This window comes from Bubalus kerabau, chromosome 16 (genome assembly GCF_029407905.1).
Source record: "Bubalus kerabau isolate K-KA32 ecotype Philippines breed swamp buffalo chromosome 16, PCC_UOA_SB_1v2, whole genome shotgun sequence".
In the NCBI taxonomy this organism is placed as follows: domain Eukaryota; kingdom Metazoa; phylum Chordata; class Mammalia; order Artiodactyla; family Bovidae; genus Bubalus; species Bubalus kerabau.
The window spans coordinates 61,009,346-61,024,371 of record NC_073639.1 but is presented as its reverse complement, the minus strand read 5'-3'; the positions used below and the strand labels follow the sequence as shown (position 1 = coordinate 61,024,371).

Here is a 15,026-nt window from a genome sequence, read left to right as displayed (position 1 = left end):
ATGCAGATGACACCACCCTTATGGCAGACAGTGAAGAGGAACTAAAAAGCCTCTTGATGAAAGTGAAAGAGGAGAGTGAAAAAGTTGGCTTAAAGCTCAACATTCAGAAAACGAAGATCATGGCATCTGGTCCCATCACTTCATGGCAAATAGATGGGGAAACAGTGGAAACAGTGTCAGACTTTATTTTTCTGGGCTCCAAAATCACTGCAGATGGTGACTGCAGCCATGAAATTAAAAGACACTTACTCCTTGGAAGAAAAGTTATGACCAACCTAGACAGCATATTCAAAAGCAGAGACATTACTTTGCCAACAAAGGTCCGTCTAGTCAAGGCTATGGTTTTTCCAGTGGTCATGTATGGATGTGAGAGTTGGACTGTGAAGAAAGCTGAGTGCCGAAGAATTGATGCTTTTGAACTATGGTGTTGGAGAAGACTCTTGAGAGTCCTTTGGACTGCAAGGAGATCCAAGCAGTCCATTCTAAAGGAGATAAGTCCTGGGTGTTCTTTGGAAGAAATGATGCTAAAGCTGAAACTCCAGTACTTTGGCCACCTCATGTGAAGAGTTGATTCATTGGAAAAGACTGTGGTGCTGGGAGGGATTGGGGCAGGAGGAAAAGGGGACGACAGAGGATGAGATGGCTGGATGGCATCACCGACTCAATGGACATGAGTTTGTGTGAACTCCGGGAGTTGGTGATGGACAGCGAGGCCTGGCGTGCTGCGATTCATGGGGTCGTAAAGAGTTGGACATGACTGAGCGACTGAACTGAACTGAATAAGCATTAATACTAAAAATTCTACACTGAGGCCATTCAATGTACACTTGCTTCCTCAGTTTTTCTCCATTTCAGTTTAAAATTTCTCTTCACCCTTCAGCCTTCCTTTCTCAGTTTAAACTATCTCTTCCCATCACTGCCCAAGAAATGGCCTCATAATTTTGTAGCCTACTACCTTCTCATTTCATTAATTCACTTTTCTCCATTTTCTTAAATCTTTCATTGCTTTTCATATACTCTTTTTGGACTACAATATGCTCAAGGTATCATTTATTGAAGGGAGAGGAGGGAACTTGCCCTGACAGGAAGACACCCTGGGGCTAACAAACTCGCCAGCTCCTAACCTCCTCATCTCCAAACCCAACAGGGTCCTTCTCAGGTGGATCCTTCCATGACATTCATGCAGCATCTCCCTACAAGGCTCTCGTTTCTTGGTACATATGGCACTTTGCTCTAGTGGTTTCTTTCCAACATCTCTGCTTAATTGTCCTCCTCTTACCTCTTAACACAGCATCTGTACTGGGCCTCTCTTCTCCTCTCTACACGTTCTCTTATTTATCTGATATGCTTTCAGCTCTCTCCCCCAAGCTGTGGATGCCCTTAATCAATCTCTTTACAGACTGATTTTCTTCTTTCCCTGGAGGCTGTCCTAATTCCAGAACCTCATTCCCAGTCCAAGTTCTCATTCCCAATCTCTTTCTTCTGTTAAAGCATTCTAGGAACTCTTGGTGGGATAGTCCTTCAAAGGCTCTGATTGTATCAGTCTCTAATCAAACACTGTAAATGGCTCTCCAACATCTAGTATTTAAAATTCAAAACTCTTGGTATGTGATTCGAAGGCCTTTGATCTGAGGGACAGAATACTATCCTTAAGTATTCTATACTTTATTCACAATGTCTGAACTGGGCTAAAAAAAAGACGTTGATTATATCCTACCACACCTGCTGAAGAAGTTACTAAGTATTTAAACTCAGCTCAAATTCTATCTCCAAATTACCCCATCTCCCTGGTATAGAAATGATCTCTTCATTCTTCATGTGTAGAAAGTACCTGACAACTTTTTGTAGCACTGAAGTCATTCTGTCTTGATTTGAAAGGACATGGACATTTCTTAATTTCATCAATTGAATATGACCAGCAGTAGGAATCTTATTTACTTATTTGTCCTCTTTAGTGTCTTGAATGTAGTAGGCAGTGCAGATTATATTCATTTAGAATGAGAGACTACTCCAGGATCTGAGCTAAAGTTTGCCTCTGACTTATTTCTGAAGAAAAGACCTGGGAAACAAATAAGCTAAATAAACAATGGTGTGTGAGAGAGAGAGTGTGTGTGTGTGTGTGTGTGTGTGTGTGTTTGTGTCTCTTGTGGGGCTGGTATTTAATAAAGGACTTAAAATTATTTAATTTGAATTATTTTACAAAAATAAGCAACTCTACGCCTAGGCCTATACCCAAGAGAATTGAAAACTAAGTTCACACAAAAATTTGTACATGAATATTCATAGTAGCATTATTCATAAAGCCAAAAAGTGGAAACAACTTAAATGTCCATCAACTGAAGAATAAATAAACAAAAAGTGGAATGCCCACACAATGGAATAGAATTAAGCCATAAAAAGGAATAAGTACTGATATATGCAACATGGATGACCCCTGAAAACATTATGCTGGAGAAGCCAGACCCAAAAGGCCATATACTATATGATTCCATTTATATGAAATGTCTAGAACTGGTAAACCCACAGATACAGAAGGTAAGTTAGTGGTTGCCAGGGGATGGAGGTAATTAAGAGTAACTGCTGACAGGTACAGGGTTTCTTTTTGAGGTGATGAAAATGTTCTGGAATTTAGACAGTGGTGATGGTTGCACAATATTGTGAATATACTAAACCCCTGAATTGTACACTTTAAAATGATGAATTTTATGTGAATTTTAGCTTAACTAAAAAGAAAAGAAAAAATAGTTGTGAGTTTGGTCTCCTGAATAACTTGATTTGTATTTGTGGTATAACTGAAAAGAAGTCTCACCTTTGAGTCAGCAAATCTAGGTTTAACTTATTTCTGCCACTAACCAGCTGTGTGATCTTAAGGACATTACTTAACATCTCTAAGCCTCACAGCCTCATCTTATACAGTGAGAATAATTAATGCCTCACAAAGCTGTGAGACTCATGAAATCATGTCAACTATAAAGCCTTTCATATAAACTGAAAAAACTTTCATATAAATAAAGCCTTTCATATAAACTGAAAAACCTTACTGTCATTTTGTACACTTATACTTAAAATGATTTTTTAAAATCATAAGCTGTATTGAATAGTCCATAACTTCAACTTTTATCACTGGCATATTATCTAACCAGCTTTTATTGTCAAATATGAATGGCATCCTGGACTTGTAGCAGTTATCCTGTGGGCACTAGTAGTACAGCATGTTACAAAGTTATTTAATTCTAATCTTCACGGTGAAAGGTAACATAGAATGATGGTTATGACCAGAGGCACAGAACTGAGTTTCAGTCCAGGTTCTTCCATTGACTTTGAGCAAAGACCTAACGTCTCTAACCATCAGTGTACTATAAAGTATGTGTCTGTGTGAGTGTGCATATGTGTGTGTGTGTGTGTGTGTGTGAGAGAGAGAGACCTACTTAGTAAAGGAGTTAATAGGATTCATTAAGATATTTGATATATAAGGCACATATTGCAGTATCTGGTACCTAGCAAGCAATCAATAATCAGTAGTTGTTATTATTATTTCCATTTTGTGGAGTAAGAGGTTTAAATAACTGGTCTAAGTTAAGAAGTCTGAAGCATAACCAGGAATAAAAAATAGATATTTTGCTCACACTACTTCAGATGATCAGGATAGGGGATGATTCAGTATGTTTCCTATGTGTTAAATAGCATCATATAGAGCACTCTAGTACTGCATTAGCCAAATAGCTTAACTTTTTGCTCATCAGTTAAAAAAAAGACATAATCCTATTCAGCACTAGCACAAGGTCTGACACAAAAAGATACTCAGTAAATATTTACTGAATAAACAAATGAATAAAGAGTGTTATTATTGGCTATATTGAGAACCAAGCATCAACACAAAATCCAAAGCATTGACAAGACACTTCCAAATACCTGTACTTTTACATATATAAAACATTTTGTATTTTGAAAGTTCTCATTTGTATTTTGAAAGTTCTCATTTCAGTGTCCTATCTGTTCTTTGGCATTAATACAAAGGAAGGCACATTTTTTTTTTTTTAAGTAGGAATGTAAACTGCTGCAGCCACTGTGGAAAACAGTGTAGAGATTCCTCAAAAATTTAAAGACAGGGACTTCTCTGTCCCAATTGCTGGGACTCCAGGCTCCCAGTGCAGGGGGCCCGGGTTCAATCCCTGGTCAGGGAACTAAATGCCACATGCCACTGCTAAGAATCCTGTATGCCACAACTAAAGATTCTACATGCCACAACTAAGAGATCAAATGCTGAAACGAAGATCCCACCATGCTGCAACTAAGACCCGGAGGAGCCAAATAAATAAATAAATTTAAAAAAGTTAAAGACAGAATTACCAAATAATCCAGCCATTCTACTTCTGGGTATATATCCAAAGGAAAGTATAAAATACAATTTTATTCATCCATAAAAAGAAATAAATCTTGCCACTTGTAACAACATGGATGGACCTTGAGGACACTATGGTAAGTGAAATAAGTCAGACAGAGAAAAATAAATACTATATGATCTCATTTATGCATGGAATCTAAAAAAAAAAAAAAAAAAAAGGTAATTCAAGCATATAAGGAACAGATTGGTGGTTTCCAGAGGTGGGGGTAATGGGTGAAGGTGGTCAAAAGGTAAAAACTTACAATTAAAAGATACATAAGTTCTGAAGATGTCATGTGCAGCATGGTGATTACAGTTAACAATACTGTACTTTATATTTGAAAGTTGCTAAAAGAGTAGATCTTAAAATCTCTCTCCCAATGGAAAAAAAATTATAACTGAAAAGTGATAGTGTGTGTGTGTGTGTGTGTGAATGCATATAATGAGAACTCTTTAGGATTTATTGTCTTAGAAACTATCATGTACAACATATAGCAATGTTGATTATATTTATCATGTTACATTACATCCCTTGATTGATGTTAACTAAATTTACAATGGTAGTCACTTCACAATATATACATATATCAAATCATTACAGTGTATACTTTAGACTAATACTGTATACTTTAGACTAGACTGTTATATGTCAATTATGTCTCAAAAAAATTGGAAAAATATAAAGGGGAAAACAAAAAGTTTTCATTTGGGGGCTCCTAAATGCTCTCTAGCATTAATACAAAGGAAAGCATTTACTATTTCAAACAACAGGAGACTGAGAATGAAAGAAAGATATTCAACAAGTATTCTTATGTTTCAGATTCTGAATATATAGTTTGTCTTCCCTAACAGAATTCTGATAGTTTCCTAAGAGCAGGAATCATATGCAATTAATTTCAGTTTACCTTTACAGAGCCTAACCTTACACATGCTGCTGCTAAGTCACTTCAGTAGTGTCCAACTCTGTGTGACCCCATAGACGGCAGCCCACCAGGCTCCCCCGTCCCTGGGATGCTCCAGGCAGGAACACTGGAGTGGGTTGCCATTTCCTTCTCCAATGCATGAAAGTGAAAAGTGAAAGGGAAGTCGCTCAGTCGTGTCAGACTCTTAGCGACCCCCTGGACTGCAACCTACCAGGCTCCTCCATCCATGGGATTTTCCAGGCAAGAGTACTGGAGTGGGGTGCCATTGCCTTCTCCAAACCTTACACATAGCAGGCACTTAATTACAATATATTTAAACAGCTGGGTAAGAATATTTCTTGGCTATATAAAATGTATTGATCATATTTAACCTATTCTGCAAAACACTGAAGGTTAATATCAGAACTAAAACTCTCCATGTGTGGCTGGCTATATCATTTTAAGAAAATAAAATTATCAGATACACACACACACACACACACACACACAGTTTCTCATAAAGAAATGCAAATATGTCAAACTATAACCAGTTTATAAAACTGTCTTCATTTGCCCTGCATATTTCTATAAATGAAGTGACTGATCTGCACCAAGCTGGAAAAATATTCGGGTCCCCTCAATATTACTAGGATTGTTGACTTGACTTTAGACCGGTATGATGAAATAGATTTACTACTGTTTTTTTTTTTTTCCTTCAAGTCATAGTTAGGTATCTCAGCATTATGCTAGGAACTGTTAAAGATTTAATTGTAAGATATTGTCCTTGTACTCAAAATACTGACATCATTAGTGAAGATAAGACAACGGACGATGTAAAATGCTATGCACATTTTCGTTCACTGCATTGCTAATTTAAAAATCACCTGGGAAAGACAAATATCATATGGTTTCACTTATATGTGGAACCTAAAAAAGAAAAGAATGATACTAATGAACTTATACACAAAACAGAAATAGACCCACAGACACAGAAAACAAATGTACTGTTACCAAAGGGGAAAGGGGACAGGGAGGGATAGATTAGGAGTTTGGGATTAAAATATACACACTACTACATATAATGTAAATAACCAACAAGGACCTACTATATGGCACAGGGAACTATACTCAATATTTTATAATAATCTATGAGGGAAAAAAATCTAAAGAAACAGATATATATGTTTGTATGATGGAATCAATTTGCTATACACCTGAAACCAATACAACACTGTAAATCACCTATGCTTCAATTTTAAAAAATCACCTGGGAGTTTGCAGCAAAACAGTAAGAACTGAATAGGAAAAGTTTCAAACAGGAAGTAAATTTTACACAGGGTCTTGAAGAAAAGGTAAAATCTGACAAGGCAGAGAGAAGGGAGGAGGGTTTTTTGAGCAAAATAAATAGTAACAGAGGCTCAACACTTGAATCAGCACAACGTTCGAGAGAGACTGACTTCAACGGCAGAAAGAACAGGCCAAGGAACATAGGAAATGAAGATGGATGAATAGTATGGGACAGATTAGACAGGGTGTCAAAAGTCGGGCAGAAGAGGTTAGACTTAGTAACAGGGAACCAATGAAACTTCCCAGTAAGGGGAGAGGTGTGCTAAAAGCAGTAGCATTTAAAGAAGGTTAATCAAGATGAGCTGGAAAAAAGAGGGAAGTGAAGGAAGGCAATTGTAGTAATCCAGGAATGAGGTGATAAGGGTATGAGTGGGATAGGTGCACACAGAGTGTTTCTTAGTGGCAATGTGATGGGCCTGGAGACCGTAAAATTGGGAGGGGTACCAGAAAAACACAGACTAACCGAGGGACTGGCTACAAGGTAAAGGAGTCGGACCACAGATTAAAACCTGGACATCTCAAACACTAGAAATACTTCCGCAAGGCCTAAAGGTTTTTCAAGTACTCTCTCTGTAAGTAGTTCCATTGTTTTGTTTAGTAAATTTACTGAAGGTGCTCCCTAATTTCACAATTGTTTTTGCTAACACAGCCCCATGAAAGTCTGTTTAGGTAAAAATTCATTTGTTTTCAATACATTTTTCAATACAAAGTTAATTAATGTGTCACAGGATATAAGCTCCCAGAGAATAACATGGTGAAAAGAGAAAAACATTCTTCTTTACATTCAAGTGTATATTCTTTACAGTCTGGTTCTAGTCCCCCTCCGCCTAAAACAAAAACCAAAAAAACTAACACATCCCTTGAAAACCCAACCTGGTTTGTTTTTTTTTTTCCTCAGCTGATCTAAAATCTCAAAACATAGTCCTGACTTTAATCTGGTAGTGAGCCAGTCCGAAAAAAACCAACAAACTCTCGTGAGAAAATGAATTAAGAAATCAACATTTTGCCATGTTGCTTTCCTGAATTGTGCTATCAAATTAGGAAGAAATTCTCAGAAGTGAAAAACAAGGAGAAAAACGTTACTAAAGCCAAATTTAGCAGGTTCATATATATATATATATATATATTTTTTTTTTTTTTTTTTACTAAATATTTAAGTCTACAGTCAACTCTTCCCTGCTTCCACTCTCCTTAGAGAGTAGTAAATACAGAAATGGCATAAAGAAGATTTACAGATTTCATTCACATGCTCCACAGTTTTTTCGGATTCTTCTATTACTGCAACACTGACCCTGCTATCTGTACACAGCTGCACGCACTGTTTCATACCTCCTCTCAAGATCATTTTCTGGTAGAGCTGTGAATAAGACTCGAAACATTCCAAACAGCAAAAATAACCCTATCTGCTATCATTCACTGAACTCTTCCTTTACAATGTGTAACCAAACTTGTGCTTTAATACACAACCTTGTTTAATCCTCATAGCAATCTTGCAAGGTAGGTACTAGGATTATGCCCATTTCAGCAGTGAAGGAACTGAGGCTTTGGGAGTTTAGGGAATTATACAAGGTCACAAACCTAGTGATCTAGTAAGTGGCAGATGTGTTCATCTGACATGCTCTTGTGAATCGTTAGAATACACTGCCAATCCTACAGATATGTGAGTGAAACCAAAAGTGAGAGATAAGGAAGGGTGGCGTGCTATTCAGAGTCCAAGGGTTTGAGAGGAGCATCAAAGATACAAATGGAGAGATTTCCGGACCCGTCTCTAACCTTTCCTTACACAATTCCTGGAGGAGAGTGAGACACTGCTATGAAATGGGAGTGAACTGTCTCCTCTTGTAGGAGGACACATATTACACGACTATTTCATGGTATTGACAGGATCTCAACATCTTAATTTGATTCACATTAAAAAAAATGTTACTTAGATAGGCCAGGTCAAGACGAATTAGGCTGATTGGTGACATCAAAATGCTTTAAAAAAATATTTTCTTAATAGAATTCCAGTGACCTGAGAAACCTATGTAACTCCTACCAATGACCCTGAAATAGAAACTAGCTTTTTAAAGCTACGTCTCAGTACAATATATATATTCATAAGAAAACATTTTTAAAAATAACTCTCCTCCTTATGCATCTGGGCAGAGATGTCATATTTCCTCCACAAAGCTTCCTTTTATGTTGCAACACTAAGAATCTCAATTTTAGGCTGAACTAGAACAACTGAGAACTGCAAACTCCTTCACAGGAGATGATTATTTTTAATAGTTTTTATATAAATTGTCTAAAACTTTACGTTTTAACTCTGCAATACTCTTCACTAGAGGGTAAAGCAGTTAAAGTTTCAAGTTCTGTTTCCCCTCACCCCTCTCTTTTTTTTTCTGCTAACACATGGTCTTTCACAAAAGAGTCAGTGTGATCTCTGCCGGCTGACGATAACAGATATGACTGTGGTAAACTCAAGAAGATTAAGCACATGTCAAGTAATTCAGAAGTTTAAAACTTGTCACCTGTGTGTGAAACCAGCAAACAGTTATAACTGGTTAAATAAACATGTACAAATTAGTAGGATGTAATTAGTAACTACCACTTTTCCCTCCAATGAGTGGTGTCTGGGCAGGCAGCCATACGATCTGCAATAATCGGTCACTACTGTGAAGCCCCAGCAACTTCCTCTGCCCCACCCCCATCCAACCTCCGACTGGGATACTTTTGGACTGCTAAAAGAATGCTCAGATAATCACAAAAGTCCTCTTTATCAGTGAACACTGAAATTTACCAAATTTGCTCTTTTAGGTTTTGAACATTCATAAATATTAAGAAAAAATGCAATATGATCATATTTCAAAGATTATTTGAAGGTTTTGATTTCCTTTTTATATATTAGAAAGAATAGTGTCCCCAAATCAGTAATATCCACTGCAATGCTTCTTGACCCTGATGCTGGGAAAGACTATAGGCAAAAAGAGAAGAGGGCAGCAGAGGATGAGATGGTTGGATGGCATCACTGACTCAATGGACATGGATTTGAGCAAACTCGGAGACAGTGAAGAACAGGGAAGCCTGGCATGCCTTCAGTCGGCAGGGTCACAAAGAGTTGGAAACGACTTAGCGACAGAACAACAACAATCCTATGTACCATCATAAGACTTTACAGATAAAGACTTCACATAAAATACCAGGAGTTTAGAAGTCAGGGTTATACACATTTCATTTAAACCATGTTCCAAGAGTCTGGTAAATTTGGGAAAAACTGTTAAGGTAGTTTTCTGGTTTATAAAATATTATGAATGACATACAAAGTATGAGATATTAAAAAAGTATCCACTTGCCTACTTCATGTAATTTCACCTCATGGACTGGAGTAGTCCCATAAATTATTACCTCATGCCTAAGATATTTTATTTTTATACTTTAATAAGTAAACTACCCTTACTACTAAAGAAAAAAAATTACAAAACAAAGTAAATGTGATCAAATCTTCTGACTTTTCTGTCTCTAAATGTGATATTACACTAAAAAAAAAAAAACAAAAAACTGCTCTGTTTTCTCTCCTTTTATCCCTTTCTGTGAAAGAAGAAAAATGGGAAGTGGCTTGTTATTTTTTAAGATCTCCAGGATAAACAAGTGTGCTGTTTTAAGTAGCCTAATTTTGAACTGTTGTCTTATAGTAATAATATCATTCATTACAAAAAACTGCATCCATTTAATAAAAATGGCCTTCAGTATATTTAAAATTTGTGTTTAAAAAACTCTTCTGACAAGATTTTGATGTTTTATTTGCAGCTTAGTATTTACCTTACTTATCCAGGAGAAAGGAAAAAATAAAACACTTTGAAAATAATCCCCACTAATAGTTATTTGTAGAATATCAAACTACAAATTAAAATAAATAGAGCATATGAATCCAGTGAATTTTTAGGTTGATTGCTCTCAGCTGGACTTTTGAGTTAAGGCCATAAATATTCACATGAAACTCAACAGGGTTTATTAGCTATGTTTAGACACAAACTATATTTATAATAAAACATTACATTTAAAACAAAACACCAAGCTTACTCTAAGTAGATCTTCTCAAATGCATGTCCTACATTCCCCATTCGACATACTAAAGACTTTAAAAATTCTTTACTTAGCTACAGCAATCAGTAAGATTGCCCCAGAGATGGCTTTCTTTACAAGGCAGCCTCTTATTCACTTAGGAAAGATAAAACTGAATTCCACTTAAGTTGTAAGAACAAGATCATGCTATCAGCACCTTCATCCCGAGAAAGGAAGTTATTATAGACACAGTTTTATAAATGAGGCTTTAAGAGAGTACTTCCTGGTCAGACAGTTAACGTCAACAGCATTTTATATAGCTTTACATTTCGACATTTTGGAAAGAACTTTCTGAAAACTTTTCCTGATTCTTTTCCTCCTGTCCCCACAACAGAGGAAAACCAGCTCAAGCTAAACGAACCTTAAGGTAAAATCTACGAAATCCTACCAATGTCTACCATTATGGTATCATGTAAATATCAGAACTGGTTGTTATTGTTGATAACATCAGCTTAAGTTTTAGTTATTGTACATTTACGCACCCTCTGTCTAATCCCCTCTGTGTGCTGGAGTGAAGTTTCAGGGTACACAACATTAGAAGGAAAAGAAACGTTAGAAGGAAAAGAAAGGAAAGACAACTTACCAATTCCTTAATAATGAAGATGATGCCAGTCAGCATTCACAGTTCAATTTTCAAATTTAAAGTTAGTTCTCTTTTAAACTTATATATATACACACACACACACACACACACACACACACATATATACAAACAAGCAAAAAAACCCAACTCCACGAAACCTCGTACAATCCGAATAAGGAACTGCAGATAAAAGCAGCGTGACCTGGGCGCTGCTCATGACTATCTGTATTGCAAGCTCAAGTATTTCCTGTTACGACGCCCATTGGTTCCCACAGGTGCAAGTGCCTATGGGTGTTGCCGCTTTACCCTTCCTTTGGTAAGTGAACCGCTAAAGGAGATTTCAGGTTGGCACAATCAATGCTGGGGAACTATTGGGGCAGAACTACCCTGGGCTAATACCAAGAGCCTCCCAAACTAGATTGATTGTGAATTGATGATTACCTAATTCAAAACGGCTGGAGAAAATTTATTTTAGTAAACGTTCATGATTTTTCTAAGACACACTGTTATTAAAGAATATTTGTGACTTTACTCAACAAATATGTATTAATTGCTTTCTCTGTGGAAAGTTCTACTTAGGCACTAGGAATATAGTAGTGAACAAAACAAAATCCCTGTGGTCATTCATATACTGTCTGGTAGACTTTTGACTATTTCACATATATAATGAGAAAACTTCCCTAAAGGCAGAGACAAAAGAAATTTGTATGGAAATTTGGAGAGTCAATTGTAGTGCTTATTATACAAAGCTAAAAAGCACTGTAATTAAGGCCATGCCACCTTAAACCTTAAAGAGCTTTTCCAGAACCTAGTACAGAAAAACAAGATTCTTTATGTTTGCAGTGTTTCAAAAAGGCCAGGTTGGAGGCAATGGCGTATGTTCCAGCAGGGAAAAGGAAAAACTTCTCACCATGAGTCACCAGTGACTAAGTTCTTTTAATTCAGGCTTAAAACACATTTCAAACCCAATTACTTGTACATGCAGAAAACTGATAACCCCAAATTAACATCAGGAGCTTGATTTGACCAATTTTCAGGGTTAATATCAGCAGCTAAGAAAAATAAATGAAGTGCTTTTAATGCGAAAATGCCCCTGTACTGAATTTTGTTATCATTTCGGTCTTATAAGTCTTTACTGCCTAAGGGCCATGTTAGAAGCTTCCATTAGATTTTATTACAAGGAATGTTGTTTTCTTAGATTGTAGCCAGACTGGGACACAATCATCTTGGATGTATGATGTCATGGTAGGAATGGCTTTTATTTGTATTCAGTAAAACAAAAACACAATAAATTCAGGGCTGCTCAAAAAAATGTAAAGCCCAGAGAATAAAATATATGGATAAAATCCACTCTTCCCAGCTATGCTTCACTTCCTTAGGATTTTATTATGTTTCAAATAACAAACCTTCTTTTTTGACAACAAATGGGAGAAATTCCCAGAGCCAAATTCATCCATTTAGTGAGTCAATAAATCTTTATTGAGCAACTACTACATGTTTCCCTGGTGCCTCAGTCACTAAAGAATCCTCCTGCAATGCAGGAGACAGGGGTTTGATCCCTGGGTCGGGAAGATGCACTGGAGAAGGAAACAGCAACTCACTCCAGTATTCGTGTCTGGGAAATCCCATGGACAAAGGAACCTGGCAGGCAGTTCTTGGGGTTATAAGGGTCAGACACAACTTAGTGGCTAAACCACCACCACTACATACTAGGTAGGCACTGTTTCATGAGTTGGGAAAAAGCAATAAGAAAATCTCTGCTTTCATGCAGTCTAAATTCTAGTGGAGGGATATAAGGCAAACAAAAACATAAATAAAATATCTGGTGTGTCAGAATGGTGTCCTCTCTCCAGTATAGAGAAGAATGCAATATGAAAGATAAGGATAAAAATAAGAAAATGTACAAAGTAAGCACTTAAGGAATTTAGAGGAGAGAGTAGCAAGAAGATGATCAGAGAAGGCCTCAGGAAAGACGGCATTAAAATTAAATCTACGGGAATTCCCTGGTAGTCCCAGTGGTTAGGACTCAGCGCTTTGACTGCTGGGGACCTGAGTTTGATCACTGCTTGGGGAAACTAAGATCCCACAAACTGAACTCTCAAATAGGAGGAATAGAAAAGGCATTCCAGGGAAAAGAAACAGCAGAAACAAAGGCATGAACGTGTAATCAGTAAGTGCTTGGCTGTAAGCAGACTGTTCTGGGGCACAGGAGATAGATATAGATATATACAGATATAGATATAGATGGATTATGGGGCTATAGGAACGCTAAAACAGGTTGATAAATCTGTACTGAATTTAGTAGGCCACAGGGTATTAAAAGTTTTTAACACAGAAGTGACAAAATCAGAGCTGTACTTTAGGGGGAATAAGAGAGCAATAGTGTATACAGGGAGAACAAAAAAGAGGAGACTGGAAACTTGTCACAGTAGACCTTCCTGAGCATATATTTTGGGCTTTCATTAGCTTTTTCTTGAACCTTTAAGAAATATAAAGTAAAACATGTATTGAGTTGAAAAACCAGATCTAGGTTACAGTGGTCAAGTTTGCCACTGTCGGTATGGCCTTGGGAAGTCACTCACGTTGTTGAGTCGCCCAGTCATGTCTGACTCTTTGTAACCCCAGGGACTGCAGCACACCAGGCGTCCCTATCCCTCACCATCTCCAGGAGTTTGCCCAAGTTCATGTTCATTGCATCGGTGATGCCGTCCAGCCATATCATCCTCTGACGTCCTCTTCTCCTTCTGCCTTCAATCTTTCCTGGCACCAGGGACTTTTCCAATGAGTCATCTATTCACATCAGATGACCAAAATACTGGAGCTTCAGCTTCAGCATCAGTCCTTCTAGTGAGTATTTAGGGCTGATCTCCCTTAAGATTGACTGGTTTGTTCTCCTTACAGTCCAAGGGACTTTCAGGAGTCTTTTCTAGCACCACAGTTTGAAGGCATCAATTTTTTGGTGTTCTGCCTTCTTTATGGTCCAGCTCTCACAACAATACATGACCGCTGGGAAGACCATAGCCTTGATTATACAGACCTTTGTTGGCAGAGTAATGTCTCTCCTTTTCAGCACACTGTCTAGGTTTGTCATGGCTTTCCTGCCATGAGGCAATGGTCTTTTGATTTCATGGCTTCAGTCACCATCTGCAGTGATTTTAGAGCCCAAGAAGAGGAAATCTGTCACTACTTCCACCTTTTCCCCTTCTATTTGCCATGCAGTAATGGGGCTGGATGCCAAGATCTTAGTATTTTTAATAGTCTTAAGTTGGCTCTTTCACTCTCCTCCTTCACCTTCATCAAGAGGCTCTTTAGTTCCTCTTCACTTACTGCCATTCGGAGAAGGCACTGGCACCCCACTCCAGTACTCTTGCCTGGAAAATCCCATGGATGGAGGAGTCTGGAAGGCTGTAGTCCACGGGGTCGCTGAGGGTCGGACACCACTGAGCGACTTCACTTTACTTTTCACTTTCATGTATTGGAGAAGGAAATGGCACCCCACTCCAGTGTTATAGCCTGGAGAATCCCAGGGATGGGGGAGCCTGGTGGGCTGCTGTCTATGGGGTCACACAGAGTCGGACACGACTGAAGTGACTTAGGAGCAGCAGCAGCACTTACTGCCATTAGGGCAGTAACATCTGCATATCTGAGGTTGTTGACTTGATTCCAGTTTGTCACTCATCTAGCCCGGCAATTCTTGTGATGTGCT

The 15,026-nt window shown here is 37.8% G+C and overlaps 1 protein-coding gene across 20 annotated transcripts in view; it reads right to left on the bottom strand.

Annotated features, from left to right (window-relative positions):
• Positions 1 to 15,026, bottom strand: part of TAOK3 (TAO kinase 3) — a 191,671-nt gene that overhangs the window by 169,081 nt on the left and 7,564 nt on the right. For 13 of the 20 annotated variants that reach the window (XM_055550054.1, XM_055550059.1, XM_055550047.1 and 10 more), the window contains exon 1: positions 11,321 to 11,707. The exons of the other annotated variants lie outside the window; for them this stretch is intronic. The gene's annotated coding sequence lies outside the window, so the exon portion shown is untranslated. Of the gene's footprint in view, positions 1 to 11,320; positions 11,708 to 15,026 lie in introns of those variants that run through there. 20 annotated transcript variants of the gene reach the window in all.